At 37.6% G+C, this 12,480-nt stretch overlaps 1 protein-coding gene across 12 annotated transcripts in view; it reads left to right on the forward strand.

The window, feature by feature from the left end:
• The window catches only part of baz (par-3 family cell polarity regulator), a 477,788-nt gene that overhangs the window by 270,680 nt on the left and 194,628 nt on the right, over positions 1–12,480 (forward strand). The window lies entirely within an intron of this gene.

The following is a 12,480-nucleotide window of genomic DNA, read 5'->3' on the forward strand; positions in this document are numbered from 1 at the left end:
TTTAACCCCTGCGTTTGCTTTTACATATAAAAATTCAACCAAACTCACTCGATCTTCAAATGAAATGAAATCTTTCAGTTTTAAGTTTCCCGGTTATGGCGTGTTGGCTAAAGAAGATTGAATCAAGAAAGTGGCAGCGAACGAGAGAACCCCGAAAAATATCACGCATACGTTGATTGTCCATCACAGTCGATTTGGCGCGTCACTCGATCTGAGTCAAACTTGCTACACTTGTAGATGTTGACAAGGGTGGTAACCGTATGCAATATAGTGTGTAGGTTTTGTTTGCTTCCTGTGTTATGGGTCATGAAATTTTCGGTTTGTACCCTTCGCTTCACAATTTTAATAAAAATTTGCGTAAAAAAAATGGACAATCATTTTCCCCCATAGTTGAGAAATGTGTAGTAGTTTTTAGCCACAAATTGTGAAATAAATCTTGCAACGTCTCAGGGAATCATCAAGACACTTTACCATAATCTCATTATGCTTGTTTGTCGTGACTTTGCCTGCAAAAAGGTTAAAATGAGGAGGAGGAGGTGTGTCCCTTTTATCTCTCCCCACGCACAATATAATGCTAAATCATTGTGATTTATTTTGCTAAAGTTCTTCTTTGCCCCGTCCATCTAATGCCTATTCCACTTCTCTATATAAGTCCTCCACTTCAGTTTCAAGGTACTCGACAATGGAAGTGACTATTTAGTCTTAAATCCCTTTCACTTAATGTCACACAGAGTTTTAATATCTCAACATTTCTTTCTCGAAATCAGGGGACCGCGGTTGCTCTGTGGTAGAGCGTTCACCTCTGGTGCTTTTGGTCCCCGATTCGATCAGAGCCCCAGCCAAGTGAACTTTGTGGTAGACAAACACCGTGTACGTGGGTTTCCTCGGGGTTCTCCCGTTTCCTCCTACTTTCTTCATTCCACCATTTCATTCATCTCTCATCATCACAGTCTCCTTTAGACTCACCGGCATAATCGTGGGACGTAAAACTAAAAAAAAATTCATTTCATTTCTTTCTCGAAATCACGGTATGGATATCCCGTCTCTCTGCTGTTATATAACATGACTATTATAGTTTCGTATACAACGGTCCTCAGATATTTTCTTCGTCTTCAGTGATCTGTTTTAATATGTCTTGTCACTTGTGGCCTTACCTTCCTCTCTTTCGTTTCACTTATTCTTTTATCACTCAGAGACGTCATTCGGGAGGATACGGGGCAGTTACCTCCTTGAGTTTGAATAACACATACTTTTTAAGAAATTATATTGTAAAACTAAAAACTCTTTATGATTGATCTTGCCCCTGCCTTCCTGACAACATCTGAAATGACGCTATCGCTCGAGCAAATTTCTTTTAATACCTTTAACTACATCCAGCATTATTCGTTCTTTCCCACTGTTCCTTCATTTTTCTAATTGTTTTTTCCGTTCGACTGAGTAAGTTTCACTATGCTTCTCCATATCCGGACTCTAGTACTTTTTTTAAAAATAGTTTTTCCTATTATTCATGTAGTTATCTCTTAAAACATTTAAAGTATTCCACAGGAGAGACGTGATGACTTTTTCTTTAATTGTTTATGTAATGATTGGGTGTTTCATTTTATCGAGGGATTCCACTTTAGTTGAAAGGTTTCATTTTAGTTGTAGGAATTTATTTTTATTTTATTATTATTATTTTTTTTGTACGTGATTTGTTTTATTTGGTTATTTTAGTTGGGGATTTTCATACTAGTTTTGGGATTTGATTTTATAGTTGTGAATTTATTATCAGTTGGGAATATGTGGTCAGCACATCGCATATTCCATCACTATAGTTGCTGGTGTTCTTTGCAGTTTCTCTAATTGTGTCATTTAGTTTGCTTCATTTCTAATACGAGTGCAGTTCAAGTAATACTATCTGAAATGAATGTGTTGGTACGGATGCTGCTGTAACATTGTGGAATAGGTATATGTTAAAGAAAGTCTGCTTTCAAATTACATCAGATAACACTATCCAGAAATTTGTCCAATGAGTTAAACAAGGCATTGTTATTCAAACGTTTTGTATGTTTTCTTCTTCCGAAACATCTTTTTTTGTGTTCAGCTGCCATGTTTCAAGTATCCATTGTATGATTATGAAGCATTATTCTAAAAGCTTAGTTCTCTCAAGGCTGTTTTTTGTAAGGATGCGATTGGATGTAAGGTAGAAAGAATGCAATTACAACAGAGTTGTAGCCTCAACTTCAGATGACACTTTGATCTCAGAGCTTTATTACAATCGTGTGGGTAACTGAGTTTGAGGTATTAATCATAGATGGGGGCTTTCAAACATAATGCTTAACCTTTCCTTATGCTATGACCAGGGGTGTAGCCAACAGGTTTGTGTAGGGGGGGTCCATCGTTTTTGAGGGGGGGCCAGCTACAATGTACAAAGCCAAAAAAAAAAAAAATGTGTTGCTGCTAGTGTTCTTGAGGCCTGAAAGAAAGGAAAATTTTGGTTTCCTTCTGGAAGACTAAAAACACTACTTTAGCTTATTATTATTATTATTATTATTATTATTATTATTATTATTATTATTATTATTATTATTATTATTATTACCCATAAATGATATTCAAGATATTTTTTATTATGCTTAATCAAGAACTACTGCCCGGGACCGAACGCTATACTTTCGTGCATTACTATAAAGGTAACCAAGAAAGTTCTGTCCCTTTTCATGGAGGTCTGTGTTCAATTGGACCTCACACTGTGAATTGAATGCGAGTGAAGATAAGGCGAACGTCAGTTGTTGGTGTGGGTATATCCAACATACTACCTGGTTGTGGCAATTCATACACACCGTGAACTTGCGTAAAGACAGAGAGAACATGGGACATCCACAGAGCGTCATAAGAGCATGTATGCTGAACGAGTTCAAATGGAGGTCAAACGCTGTAGATATGCCAGGCCTTTGGTGAGGCTGTCGTGACGACGCGGACATTGCAGCGATGGTTTAACAAGTTTAAGAACGATGACGAAACACCCGAAAACACCACGTGCCAGAAGACCAACACATGTACAAAGAGGAACTGGGACTACAATTCAGTATGTGGTGAAACCATTCGGCAGCACATTCATCAACTTGTGAAGCACTACAAGTTGGGTCGATGGGTCTCTCATATTTTGACTCCGGGCTAGAAGGCAATGCGGCAGTCGCCTGTGTTTATTTACTGTTTCGGAGCCATTTCTGGACAGGGCGTTGACATGTGATAAAAAGTGTGTCCTATACGAAGCTCCACGGCGCCGTCATCATTGGTTAGCATCTCATGAACCGATTTCAAAACAGCAGAAACCAGCACTGTACCAGAAGAAGGTCCTTCTGTGTGTTTGGTGCATCGTGCATCGGGAACTGCTGCCAGCTGGTCAGAGTATCAATGCAACTGTGTAATGTAAGCAGTTAAGCTGTGTTCAACAAATACTCAAAACTCTGGAGCCATCACTTCTGAATTAAAAATGGGTCCTCGTTTACGGGACAACGCTAAGTTCCACGTGGCTAGGATGACTCAGGACACCATTTTCCGCCTTGGATGGGAAACAATATTGCAACCACTATATGCCCCGGGTATTGCACCGTCCGATTAACACCTGTTCCATTCTTTGGACAATCACCTTAGAGGACGCCAGTTCAAATCCCTAGTAAAAGTCCAAAATGCACCTGATACTCTCTTCGTTTCACGGCCCACCAAGTTCTACCACGATGGATTGCATGACCTTCCAGAACGTTTTCACAAGGTCGTCGATGCTGATGGGGACTATTTTTGATCTTCCAGGTTAGGTGACATATCGATTTTCGAAGGTGGTGGGTGAAAAAGCATCAAAACTTTTCTTGGTTACCTTTATATTTAAATTTAAAACCTTGTATACAGAACGTATCTACACAAGATTGATTTTCTTTTAAATTTCACTTAATTTGTTTATGGTTTCCTGACATAATATTTATTTATTATTCGTGACTAAAAAAAAATATTTATTTTATTACACTGAGTAGAAATAAAAGAGCGAATGAAATTCAAATTGAATAAAAACATTGTTTCTCACCAAATTTTCGATCCTCTATGTCTTTTAAAACACTTGTTAAAGCATATAAAATATACTGTACTTACAACTCAGTTTAGTACCTTTGTTTTATGGCTGTATTTGTAGTACCTTGTTAAAACGTTTGTCTTCAAACTGTCAAATATAAATCGCAGTAAACTGTGTAATCTGCTGTCACAAAAAGTATACTATTTTTCGATCGGTATAAGGAAGAGATACTATACTATTTTTCGATCGGTATGGAAAAATATTATTTCTCCATACTATTTTACCATAAATTATTAATTGTCAATAAACTTTGTTACTTTTAAATGAATGAAGCGAGATAATTTTACTATGATGTTTTAAAAGCTGGCCATTTGGGGGGGCCAGGAAACCATTTGGGGGGGGCCGGGCCCCGATGGGCCCCCCTTGGCTACACCCCTGGCTATGACCTAATTACAGCTGTGGATGTATTGAAAAAATGAAAGTGAAATGACGTCCCAAGTTTATGCCCTATTAGGCTCAGGGAGACGATGAGTAAAGCAAGTGAAAGATGATGGGAGAATTGGTGGAATGAGAAAGTAAGAGGAAAGGGGAGTACCCTGACAAAATCTACGAACCCAAACTTACTTGATCGGGGATCGAACCAGGAGTCTCACGCACCAGAGGTAAGTGCTCAACCACTGAGCCACTATGTCTGCCTTATGGATGTTTTAAGATTGTTAGTGACGTTCACTTTTGAAGTAGACACGCGACCATATACCGAAGCAAACCAGTTGGTGTAAGAGCCTATTTGAAGGGCTAAGCCGCTCGAACGCCATCTGTCAGTGACTGGCTGAACTATGTGGAGCCTAGGACGAGCACGTGGTCAGTGCGCTGTGTCGCCCTGTTACTAACCGCCCTGTCACGTCTTTCATTCAGGCGACTCCCCAGTTTGCGTCACGACGCTGGGTGGATGCCGAAAATTGGGAAACGCCATCCAAAAATCCAGCCCGGGACTACGTGAACGTGAGTCCAACGTTGTTACCACTAGACTAACTTGTTCTCTTACATATACCAAAATATGAACCAAATCTCTGTAAAACCATTTGAAAAGGACTCTAAATTAAGAGAGCTCCAGCGGACAACAGATCGCAGCACGTTTCTTCAATTTTTCAATACAGGCCTACTGTAGGCTCTTATGGTGTGGCTCTCTCGACTGGTTTACTGGGTAGCGCGAGCACTTGTGGTTCACGGGGTATCGGGTTTGATTACCGTTGGATCACTTAGCCCAATATGGTGGTTCGGATTCCATCATAAACTGTAGACTCATTTCTCATGTAGCTTCGGTGTTAAAAACGGAGTCAGAACTCCAAGAAAAGATATCTATAAACCGGCGTTTACTGTTGAGCTCTTTATGAGCGTGGAGAGAAACATATTACTGCATGCGTTCTTTTTAAAAAAGATATTTGTCCTATAACCTGACACAAACGTCTGATATTACAAATACTGAAAGTCTACTTATCTCGATTTGACGGAGCAATAATATTATTGATGCCTTTAGTAGATTTGAAGCAGTTAATGCAAACACTCTATCGAAGAAGCAGGGGCAGATCCAGGACAGACTTCTAAGGGGCGGTGGGTTGTAATACTGCAACTTAGAGCTACTTTTAAGAGCTCCAAACTGGGATGAATTTTATTTATATATAAAATAAGAAAGTTTCTTCTTCTGGGGGGGAAGGGATTCGCCCCTGCAAAGAAGAAATTGACTAAAAGGGTTTTTAAAAATCTGTATATGCGTGTTGATATAAAATATGGCCATTACTTATTCTTACATCTGTATGTGAGAGATTTTAATATCGTGGCTTGAAAGTCTCAGTTGACCAAGATAATTCAAATTTATTTGACAATTATTACATTAGATTTTCCGCTAACGGAATGTAAATTCACACTTAAAATGTACTTCTCGTTTCATTTTCGAGAGAGGAATCGAGACGTGAAATTTCACGAATCTCGTGAGTAACACTAATACAAAAATAAAATCTTCGTCCCACTGTTATCCCGGCTAGGCCAAAGAAGACTGTTATGATGAGAAATGAATGAAATGGTGGAAAGAAGAAAGTGGGAGAAAACGGGGAAACCCCGAGAAAAGCTAGGCACAAGGTGTTTGTTTGGCACAAAGTCTACTTGGCGCGAGCTGGGACCGAACTAGGGACCCTAGCACCAGAGGTGAACGCTCTACCACTGAGCCACCGCGGCCCATTGGCAACATTAGCTCACCCAACTGTTGAATCACAGACACGGTTTTAGTGTTACATGATCGATAGTGTTATAAATTATAAATTGATAAAAGGATTGTACGAACACAATGAAGAGCATTTTTCAACGTTGGAAAACCCACGTCATTACATAATATACACCAACACAAGGATGGTTTAAATGTTATCTTACATCCTTCGTGGACTTCTCGTGACGCGGACGGATTGTGATAACTTCTAGATGAAATCAAGAAGAAAAATTAGGAAATCCTGAAGGAAAAACATTACACTTACTGACATTCATAGGCAGATTGTAGAGCTATATGAGGAACGGTAATTTTCAAAGCAACGTGTAAGGAAGTGGTGTCGTGCCTTCAAAGAAAGACGGATCAATATTGTTAATGACAACCCTGCACATAGTGGTAGACGCAGTACTTCAACCGCCGACTTTCACGCGTGGAACGACTAGATCACCCGTTCTACAGCCCTGACCTAGCCACAGTGACTTTCACCTTTTCCCTGTTCTTAAAAAATAAATAAATAAAAAAAGAGAGATGATCATTATCTGGTATGTGATTATGTCAAAACGGTGGCTACGAGAACTTGACGGGGATTTCTATGCAAATGGTATACAAAACTATCTGCTGTTGCGATAAGCGGTTGAACAGAAACTGTAATTACATCGAGGACTATTCTTGAGCGCCCTCTATCATCAGGTGTGTTAATCTTCCACTTATGTCTCACACATAAGCCATTATAGGCTTTGTAAACTATTTTTTCAATCATCCCTCGTACATAAATTGATGCAGGCAAATAAGACGAGAAAAACTTTCCGAGAATCGAGACGGGAAAAGTTTTTCAACACAAGTCAAAACTTCCATAACATTTTCAAAACGAGACAAGGAGATTTTATCTCTCGTCTCGTATTCTCTCTCTTTTCAACGATTTGTATGAATTCTGATCTTTACTGCTTTTTTTCCCAGTACAGATTAGGAAAACATCTCGGAACGTTAACTTCAGCGTTCAGTATAATAATTTGATTAACATTTATTGTTGGCATGAAATGACAATGATGATGCAACGCATTGTAAAACCGCTTGTTTTTCGCGTGGAAATCGTCTCGTCCCTGACATTTGACTTCGCGGAATTTGGAATTTGTTTGGAGAGTGAGTGAAAGATTTGACAGTAGATATTGTGGAAGCTGAGGAAATACTTGGCCTTCGTAGGTGAATGTGAATACTCGCCTGATCAAAGGATAGAAGCAAAAGAGAAAGGATTGGGAACGAGGCACCGGGTCAAGTCAAGCTTAGCATTGAAGATGAAACCTCTGAACTCTCTGATACTATAGCCATGGGCGGCCGAAGGGGAGGGCAGGGTGCGGCCCAAGCCCCCTTCTGGCTCACGTAAATGTATTAAATTTATTAAGATTTTCTAAATACAAATAAAAAATACCAAAGATAATATAGCAAACACGGATTTGAGCCCCCCCCTAGAAAATATTCTTCGGGCGCCCATGACTATAGCTCGTGAGAGGTATGGGCGGACAGGCAGCCAGTAGGTGATGCCTGTATCTTGGATCCCAAAGCCGTTAATTCTGTATTCATAGATTGCAGTCCGTTTCCTCAGAATTCCAGAGCTGCTTGAATTTCCTTAAGATGGTTGTTGAACACCGAGAACTTTATGCTTCGTCGGGAAGTATTTTTGTTATCAGTATATCTAGTAGCAGCTCTTTTCATCCGACTGCAGAAAACCACTGTACAAGAGGGGTAATAATTTTATTTGTTTTTGTTTAATCTTTAATGTTTATTTTATTTTAGGGGCACCGGGGCCATCTGGTAAAGCTCTTACATCTGCTTTTGGAAGTTGGAGATTCGGTTCCTCGTCAGGTCATTTTAATGTTCTCTTGAGATTGTCCCGTTTCCTCCTAATTTTTCATTTCACCAAATTTCCATAATCATTCACTTGTAGGTAATAATCCATCTCTTTTGATGTAAATGGAATTATTATTATTATTATTATTATTATTATTATTATTATTATTATTATTATTATATTTCCAAGGGAAGATAAACAACTGGATAGAATATAATCAGTAGGTTTTGAATAGATTCATCGCAGACCAATCTCCACACATCACTGAGTTTTGTCGTTCGCCACTAGATGGTAATATATATACAAGAGCAAATAACGATTTGAATTTCACTCAGAAACTTTACCCTATTGCATTTGTCCTGCAATCTATGTTGTCCTAAGATAATGTAATTTGTCCCTATCTTTTTGGTTTCTCTCTATCTTCAAGCAGAAATAAAGCAGATGCTTTTAATCATCACTAGCGTATTTTAATTAATATTTATCTCTATTTTAATTAATATTTATCTCTATTTTAATTAATATATTTGCATAGCAAATAAATTTATTTTCACGTAGAGACACTATATATTTGATAGTTTTCAAAATCTTCTGTAATCATGCGTGATGGTTTTGCTGTTCTTCGTGCATGTTTATCGTGTATGTGCTCGTTCATGCAAGTTGGTTATTTTATATTTAGGTCCGCCAATCACGACAGCGAAAGAAATCACGTGACTGTTTCTTCCGATTCATTCTTCTAGTAAGTTGGGCAGCAAGTTGGTACGTGTGTAGGCAAAAAATTCTTCCGAAATGCATGATGAAACAAATGCAAGTTTGGTCATGCAAGTGTGTGCGTCTATGGCTCCCTTTACTTATTAGTTATTAGTTAAAAATAAACATTGTAGCAGAATAGGGCGCGACCATTAAAAAAAAAAATAGTTTCAATCAACTTTTCTTTCTTTTTCTACTAAGTTTATCATTACTTCCATCAGCTGCCCTACATTTTCTTTCTTTTCTTTTTCATTATTTTAATATTCTCTATGAAAATACAGAAAGGGCAGAGAAGAAAAGATGCTTGTTGAGTAAAATTGCTGCTGTAGCCTCGTTGGATCCTTTCCAGAAATTGCTAATCGTGAGAAGATCGAGGTGCTTCAGTTCGTTCTCGTGACATTTGAGTAAGACAGCCATGGCAACCGCAGACTCCAAACTTCCACCAAAACATTCCAATGAGTTTCTTTTAGTTTTGTAATGATAATAAAAAAAAAGAAGGAAACGCATAAGCAGTTGTTCGGCGGGAGCTGTTGTTATAATTTTCCGGTCTACGAGGTTCCAAAATCATCTCTTGATGTGGGAGCCATCATTAGAGAGAGGTAAATAGAGTTCTATTCAACGATACACAATGTATTCTTCTCCCCCTCTCCTGTGCTGTTATTACGTCTTCATTGCCAATTATCTTCCGTGGAAAATCTCAGATGTTCATGATGGATATCGAACAGAATGCTACCTTCACAGTGTTGGTAGACGAATACACTAAAGTAATACCAGAAGCTAGTCATATGGGCATCCCAATAACGCCGACGATTTTTCTGATAATCTATTTAATAAACTAGATGTAAATCGGTAGAAATTGCCCCCCCTTTGCAATAAAATATAGTACTACATTATTGCATTGAAGTGGCTTTTTTTTTGTTGTTGTTGTTGTTGCAAACTTCAACATAATACATAATAGTGATGATGCCCTACCTCCAAGGACTTTGTCGCAACTCCGAAAATTACAATTTTCCGTCAAAATTTATAATTCTCTTCCCAAATTTACATTTTTTCCCTCGGAATTTGTTTTCTTCTAAATTTACAATTTTCCCTTAAAATGTATAATTCTCTTCTCAAATTTACCATTCTCTCCTTAAATTTACTGTTCTCTCAAATTTATCCATTTACCTTTCTCCCCTAAATTTACCATTCTTGTCCCCTAATCTTTACCTTTCTTCTCTTCTTTTACCATTCTTCCCTCAAAATTTTTACCTTTTCCCCTCTACTTACCTTTCTCCTCTAAATTTACCATTCATCCACCTAAAATTTACCTTTCTCCTCTAAATTTACTATTATTCCCCCTAAAATTTAACTTAATTTACTATTCTTTCCTCAAATTTACGTTTTCCGCTCTATTTATCTTTATCCCCTAAATTTACTATTATTCCCCGTAAAATTTACCGTTCTTCCCCCTAAATTTTACCTTTATCCTCTTAATTTACCATTCTTCCCTTTAAAAAGATATTTTTCCTTCCATTTAACTTTCTCCTCTAAATTTACCATTCTTCCCTCAAAAATTTACCTTTTCCCCTCTATTTACCTTTCTCCTCTAAATTTACCATTCTTGCCCCTAAAATTTTCAATTCTTTCTCCGAAAATTTACAATTTTTTCCCCGAAAATTTACCATTCTTTCTCTTAAAATTTACAATTCTTTTCTCTAAAATTTATCTTGTGATGTACACTCATGTCCAAAATTATTGTCGCATGTCTATAAACATGTTGTTGCTTGATTATAATTTGGTAACCAATTCATCCTGTATTTCTTATAATGTTAGTATGTTTATAATCGGCAAAGACATATATGTAGAAAATTTAATGTCAAAAGAGCAGTAAATAAGGACAATAAAACGAAAATAAAACTTTCTTGTTGATTTAGCAACATTTTGTTTTACTCATTATAATTTTCGTATTTATAATTCTTTTCCTATGAAATTTACCACAAATATAGATTTCCCGATTATACACATAGTATCAGTATTAAAAGTAAACTGCAAAATCATTATCGAATTTTATTCTTACAAGAAGACAGTTATGAATATGCGACAATCATTTTGGACATGAGTGTACATATGTAAGTACACAAGAAAAGTCAACATTTTAATTATTATTTGTATTCAGACATTCTATAGTTTATGTGGGGGCGCGGTGGCTCAGTGGTAGAGCGTTCACCTCTGGTGCTTGGGGTCCCGGGTTCGATCCCAGTCCCCGCCAAGTGAACTTTGTGGTGGACAAACACCGTGCTCGTGGGTTTTCTCGGGGTTCTCCCGTTTCCTCCCACTTTCTTCATTCCACCATTCCACTCATCTCTCATTATCACCGTCTCCTTTAGCCTAACCGGCATAACCGTGGGACGTAAAACTTAAAGATTTCATTTTTTCTATAGTTTATGTTCACAGTTAATATTGCAGACCTCTTCTTTGGGACTATTCTTTGGAATTACATTTGGTTGCTCATTGTGTAGTAATAGGGTATTTAAGTTTCAAACTTTTGAATTGAGAAAAGTCCAATGGGAGATATTTGATGTCATTTTACGCAGAAATTAGTAAAAATTGAATTTTGTTTGAGTAAAATTGCAAAAATTTCTAGTTCTGAGTAAATTTATAAATATATCCTCCTCCCTTCTGTTTTAGAGGGAGGAAAAATAGTTTAGGGCGGACACTGCTTGCTCTAGTCCCTTCCTGGCTATGGGCCTGGTACAGTACCAATAGTTAACACGCTCTGTCATTTTATTAGTATAGTTCATGATATTCTTAGTACCACAAGTTCTTTTTAACACTTTGGCACTCCTTTAACACTCAATCCAAATACGGAAAGTAACCTTTTGTTCTAGATTCGGGAACACACTGCAATTACTTCCCCAATGAGAGTTTTTTTTTTTTCCTTAAGGGAAAAGTATATAATTAGTACTTCATGCTTTGTAATACCTTTATACACGTGGTTTCTGGTTTGATTCTTTGTGGCGACACAGTTTTTGTTAGTGTCCTCCTAGCGAACTCGGACTCGGGAAAAGCAGAAAAATAGTAGTGACGCAAGCTGTGCAGCCGGCAATGGCTCGTCGTAGATAGTACGTTGTATCTGCATATAAATAATGGTAGATTTAGTACCATTAGGCTAAGTCTTGTATCATTGATGATATTGCATGAACCCCCCCTCGCCTTCCCCCAAAAATACTAAGAACGACAAATGTTGGAGGTTCTCCAATTAGCATGACATTTGAGTTATCCTGAGTTGCCATTTTGTTTTAAAATTTCGTCCGCTGAAAAAGAAACTAAAGAATTTTTGTGTAATAGAAGAAGAGAAGAAAGCATGTTATAATACAACACGAAGGAAGGTCATGTAGATATGAACAACACAAGAAAAGGAATACAAGAGGAAAGGAAATAAAAAAAATACCGGTTTGACCGGCTCGTTTTTTTTTTTTTCCTTTAAGAAAAAAAAAACTGATTTGACCCACGTTACACCGGATGGTCTATTACAATCCCAGTCCACTTTTGCTGGTGTTTAGTATTGTCGAGTGCTGTTCTTTTGCATATGCAGAAATATTA

The sequence above is a fragment of the Thermobia domestica genome, chromosome 15 (assembly GCF_964235325.1).
Source record: "Thermobia domestica chromosome 15, izTheDome1.hap1.1, whole genome shotgun sequence".
NCBI lineage: Eukaryota > Metazoa > Arthropoda > Insecta > Zygentoma > Lepismatidae > Thermobia > Thermobia domestica.